Source organism: Papaver somniferum, chromosome 1 (assembly GCF_003573695.1).
Source record: "Papaver somniferum cultivar HN1 chromosome 1, ASM357369v1, whole genome shotgun sequence".
Taxonomy (NCBI): domain Eukaryota; kingdom Viridiplantae; phylum Streptophyta; class Magnoliopsida; order Ranunculales; family Papaveraceae; genus Papaver; species Papaver somniferum.
Window position 1 is genome coordinate 118,853,552 of NC_039358.1, and position 5,790 is coordinate 118,859,341.

At 35.7% G+C, this 5,790-nt stretch overlaps 1 long non-coding RNA gene across 1 annotated transcript; it reads right to left on the reverse strand.

Annotated features, from left to right (window-relative positions):
• Positions 1-506: 506 nt before the first annotated feature.
• LOC113332302 lies at positions 507-3,450 on the reverse strand. The gene is made up of 4 exons (XR_003351438.1): positions 3,267-3,450; positions 3,084-3,164; positions 1,073-1,646; positions 507-956 (listed from the first exon to the last, which is right to left on the reverse strand). It is a non-coding gene; the product is annotated as an uncharacterized LOC113332302 (long non-coding RNA).
• Between the last annotated feature and the right edge of the window lie 2,340 nt (positions 3,451-5,790).

Consider the following 5,790-nt stretch of genomic DNA (forward strand, 5'->3'; position numbering starts at 1 on the left):
TGTTTTTCTAGGGTTGCGATTATTGACTATGTCAACATTGACTGACTTCTATTTTCTGGTAAAAAGTGAAAATTTGGTCGTTAGAAATCTTTTACTACCGTTACAAAGTTTTTTACTAGGTCAACGTTGATTGACTTCTGTTTTCCTGGTAAAACATTAGTAACAGATATTTAGCCGTTACTAAAGTTTTGCAACAAAAAAAAATGCTGGTCTTCATTGACCGCCCTAGTCAAAATTAATTCCCCACCCCTTTTATTTTACCCTGCAAGTGCCCCATACCCCTGGAATTGTTGTCATTCAATCCAATTCAAACATTCACTTTACAAACTTGCAAACAAGGATATACACAATGATTCAATTGCCTACTATAAATAGGATGACAGAATGTGACAACAAAATTCACTAGCATTTCACAATCAAAGTATTTCTACAAGTGATATATGCAAGAAGAAATCAAAATCTTAAAACTGAAGTTCACAATAACTTATTTAGATCATCTGCTGCATTTTAATGTTTATGAACGAATAAAACTTTTATTTATATCCTTGCAAAACTTGAAAAGGAAGTGCTTTAACATACACACATGACACAAAAGCCTTGAAAGTTTGAACACCATTAGCACAAGAGCAAGTGAAACTAGAGGTACCTGTAACAATGTGCAGTATTATAGGAGAAGAAGCCTAGGACAATTCACATGCAACAACAGCTTCACTTTGAAATTGGGATTGAAAAATAGAAGTTGCAGTAATACAAATGCAGAAATTGCATTGGCTGGCATTGGCAAATGGACTACAATAATAAGTGTAAACTAGTCATACGATGTTGGAAATGCGAACAACATTGTACTTACATGGAACCATCACCAGCTGGAACGAATATTCTGAATAGAGACATTGCAGTTGATGAAATTCCATTTGCAGCTCCTCTTTGGCGCTGAGATTGTTATCAACATAATCCTGCAGCAATGCGATCATTAAGTGTTGTACCTCGCACGAAAGTGTAAACTGAAGGTTAAAAACTTATCCATAAATTTCAACTAAATAACACAAATCTTCACAGATCAAGTAATTACCAGGGATTGATATTCCCCGGGTGGCTACTATTGCTTCAGCAAACCTTAACTGCAGCCACCTGCACAACTACAAACATATATACACCAACAAAAACCGTACCCATATACAAAGATATATCAACATTCAAAGTCTTTTGCGATTAAAATTAAGACTTTCTTATGCACAATTGCATAAGAATCTCCCTTAAGCACAATTGCATCGGAGTTTACCTATGCAAGACATCATATGAGTACACATCAGCGTCTTAAACATACATACAAAAGTGTTAGCAAAAAAATGAAAGTCATAGGATGATGCTGAGACATAGGATGATGCTGAGATATTAACAAAAAAGATAAAAGTCATATGATGATGGGTGAGATATCCACGAAGAATTCACCAAAAAGACAGATAGACCCTTCTAATCATATCAGATGCAGATTTTTGGGTGAACCACAAATCCTCCAACTCCAACATCTTGAAAGTTCTTCACAAACTTGTTAGCTTTTATGGTCAATTCAGCTGGCAATAGTATGCGGTCTAGCACCACCTTTGCATGATTTTTAGCTACAGGTGAGCCGTGACATAGAAGTCCTGAATCACCAGTAACGAATCATTAAAAAAAGGAACAACACGCACTTACTGAAACTCAAAAGTAACAATCTGGATTTTAAGGAAGATCACAATTTTTTACGCCAAGCTTTGGCCAGTGGGTGCTTCAAATTTGAAGCACCAACTAGCCAAAGCTGGCTTGAGGAAACTGGGTAAAGTATCCTAATCTTTTGTGGAAACTAAGCTTTCTCTTTAGTTTTTATGTATTTAGTCACAATTTCTGCTATTCCCTATTTATATATAGAAAAACTGAAATACTACCTCCGTTTCTGGAAAAGGGATACTCCCATCTTTTCATTTTAGACTAAAAATAGTTCAATTTAAAAAACAATAGTAATTCTTTTCTAAAAACGGAGGGAGTATAAGATTAAAAAAAACAACTTGATGAAAACCGGGTTTCTGTATGTCACTATTTGGGCGGAATCTGTCACCATAAATCCAGACACCACAGTACTTGGTCTTTCTCTTACCGCTAGCTTAGCTGCAAATCTATATGATAGCTAGGAAATGCTCTCTTCTGACTAAGAAAAATTAAGATGGTGAACTTAATCTTTCGAGAAACTGGAACGGGTAAATTTGGTATCATGCAAACACATCCATAAGGGAATATATTCTTTTGATAAAATGGGTATTGAAGGCAGTAGACTAATTTACATATTTTAGTGGGGTTTTGGCAACAGACACAGTCAGTGGAGGAAAGTCATTTAAAAATACATAAACAAAGGTCTCACCAAAGAAACCACACAAAGTGTAAGGAAGATTAGAGGTATAAAGGAACTTTCACCTAGATTAGGCATAGGGTTAAAGACATGTCACGCAAATCCTGTATCAAAGAGACTCTGATCATCATGATAATTGCAAACTTTGATGTTAAAATTCCTTGTAAAAAAAAATGGTGTGTTGTCATTCTTCTTTTGAAAATGATAAGGGAAATATAACCAAAGCAAACTAGAATGGTAAAACCACACTAGCAGTAGTCTCAATTTACTAGTAAAAAGACATACACAGAGAGATTATTCAATTAGAATGACTCAATCTTGAATGAATTCAACACAAAGGAAGACAGATATGTTTTAAAAAAAATCATAGATAAGAATAAATTCAAATCCCATTGCGGAACCCTAACATGTAATACTGTTACCACCACACCAAAACCTAGCTAGAATCAGAATCTGAGTGGAGCTAGTAGATCTCTCAAATCAATTTCACCAACACACGTTCAATTTAACATAAATTTTTGAGCTAGCTAAGGTTTGTAATTTGATAAAACGCCAACAAGTATTAGATACTACATAAAATCAATTTCACCAACACACATTCATGTAATTCGAAAATAATTGAAAACCCAAATCTTTGCTACCAACTGAACTAAATTTAAACCCAACCAGTAAAACTAGGGCAAAAAAAAAAAGATAATACCTGACTTATCGTGATTAGCAAAGCAGCTGCAGTATCATAAAAGAAAGATGACCTAAACCCCAGATTAGTACGTGCTTCGATCTGCAGTAAAATGAATGAAATCCATTAAAATCAAAACCTAATTATATAACCTAACTATCAATCTTACAGAGATGAAACAATCGAAGGAGTTAATCCACTTACCAAAGAATTAATAGACTAAAGAGGTTTTTGGCTGAGCAGATTAATCTCTGAAGTTTGGCATGAATTAACCTCTGAAGTTCTGCAGAGAAGATCTAGTCTAGACTAAAGAGTAAAGAGAGAGACGAGTGAAGAGAGCAGATAAGATAAGGGATGAGGCTGTGCAGTACACGCGCTTTTGGCATGAAATAATCTCTGAAGGGATGAGTAATCTCTGAAGCTTATTTTCAGTTACAAAAAATTTGGGCGGAATTATAGATAGAAGTATTACCTTGCACACGCGCGTTTGGCACGAAATTTTCCTAGCAGTTGCTGATAGTAACGAACTCTAAGCCGTTACTAAACAGTCCAAAATTCGTAACTGAAGTGGGGCCGTTACTAAATTTTAGTAACGGCAACATGTCCTATACGAATTTTAGTTACTATATGGCCAATATGGTGTAGTGAACAAAAACTAAAACAGATTTTATTTTTAAAGCCTGAGGTGTGCAAGATCTTGTCTTTTTTGAACAGGCATATGAGACAAGATGCACATGACAACACAATCAAGTTGTGCTTTGGGGAACAACAATTTGTCCACCATGACCCTTTTGGTTGGAATTCATGGAATCCTGCCTTTCCATATGTTTAGACCATGTTTTCTTCTCTAATGGCATATATATATCTTTGGAAACTAATCTCTTTGATGAAGATAAGATCTTACATACCTCAGTTGTTTTCTCCGCGAGTTTAAGCTTGGTGGCTAGACGAACTGCTCTTAGTTGAAGTTTGTTGACATATCTCATCTTGTGTTTGTATTTGAAACACTTTGAAAACTCATGTACCTTGAGAGAGAAATAGGAGCATGTCAATGCAAAAGATGGTTCATGCACCTTTGAAACGCAAGCTGCTAGGCACACGGTAGATCCTGAAACATTAAACAAGGGGTTTCCAAAAGAAAGGTCAATTGATTCTTCCATCTTGATTGGGTTTTCTTCTACAAAGCCATCAAGATTGATATATGTATTGCTACACTTATCAAAATCAATGTTTTCACATAGAAGAGCAACACTTGATTTCTTATCTTCATCAGAACCATAATTGTCATACATCTCATCAAGTGTTACAACAAGACCTTTGTTCCCAGTGTATTTTCTACGATTTGGACACTCGTTTGCAAAATGACCAAACCCTTTACACTTAAAGCACTGAGGCATATCCTCGTCATCAGTTTCATCTGTATCCCTGTGTTTTAGGAGGAATACGATTATGAGGTTTGACTGATGCTTTTGGCTTATCTCTGGAGAACCATTTACTTCTCTTCAACAGAAGATCTCTAAACTGTCTTGTGATCATCGAGACTGATTTGTCAAGATCTTCATCTGATGAATCCGTCTCAGAGTGATCATCTTCAGAGATACACATATTTTTACTTTTATCAAGTAATTTTGTGTCTTTTAGTGCTTTGAACGCAACATCCTTAGATTTGGATGAATACTCGTGATCAAAGATCTTAAGCTTCCCAACCAGCGTATTTCTGGAGAGGTTATCAAGGTTATTTCCCTCAACGATGGCATGCTTCTTAGAGTCGTATCTAGATGGCAGCGATCTGAGAATTTTCATCATAATGTCCTTTTCAGGAATTGTCTTACCCAATGCAAAAGATGCATTAACAATTTCAGACACTTTGTGATTAAACTCATCAAATGAATCTTCATCTGCCATACGAAGGTTTTCCCAATCGGAATTAAGGTTTTGAAGCCTAGCTTCCTTTTCACTAGTATTACCTTCGAATACGGTTTCTAAGATATCCCACGCATCTTTAGACCTAGTGCAGTATTGACACATGGCGTTGAGATTTGGGGTAATGGCATGTATGATGGCATTCAAACCGCCGGAGTTTTGCTTTGCGGCAAGTATCTCAGCAACATCGTATTCGCCAATATTTTTTTGGAACATTAACGTTACCTACTGCAACAACAGGAGCATCATAGCCATTAACAACATATACCCATGATTAAAAATCACGCGCTTGAAAAAAAGCTCGCATAGAAATTTTCCACCATAAGCAATTAGATCCATCGAAGACTGGTGGTACGTTAATAGAGATAACACATCTATCCATAGATTCAGATCGCTATAAACACAGACTTTTGAGGTCTTAAACGTGTTTGCCTGCTCTGATACAAATTAAAAAAGCGTGGGAATAACAACCACACCTAATATTTCGATAGCAATCTGTATGGAATAACTCCAATATACTTTCTAGAGAATCAACTAGACAGTCATACTCAATTTAGAGAAAAGTATATCGAGGAGTTAATATCTCTCTCACTTGATTTGATCTTTACTCAAGCAATAGAAATCTGCGAGTCTTTATCAAATACAAGGATAATAACTTGGATGGTACCAAAGACCAATATCCCGTGTCAATCAATTTAAATCAACAACCAAAGGTTTGATATTCTAATTGATTGATCTTTACGCACAACCTGTGATATTTCAATTATATAACAAAATATAATGCGGAACAGAAATAACACAGACA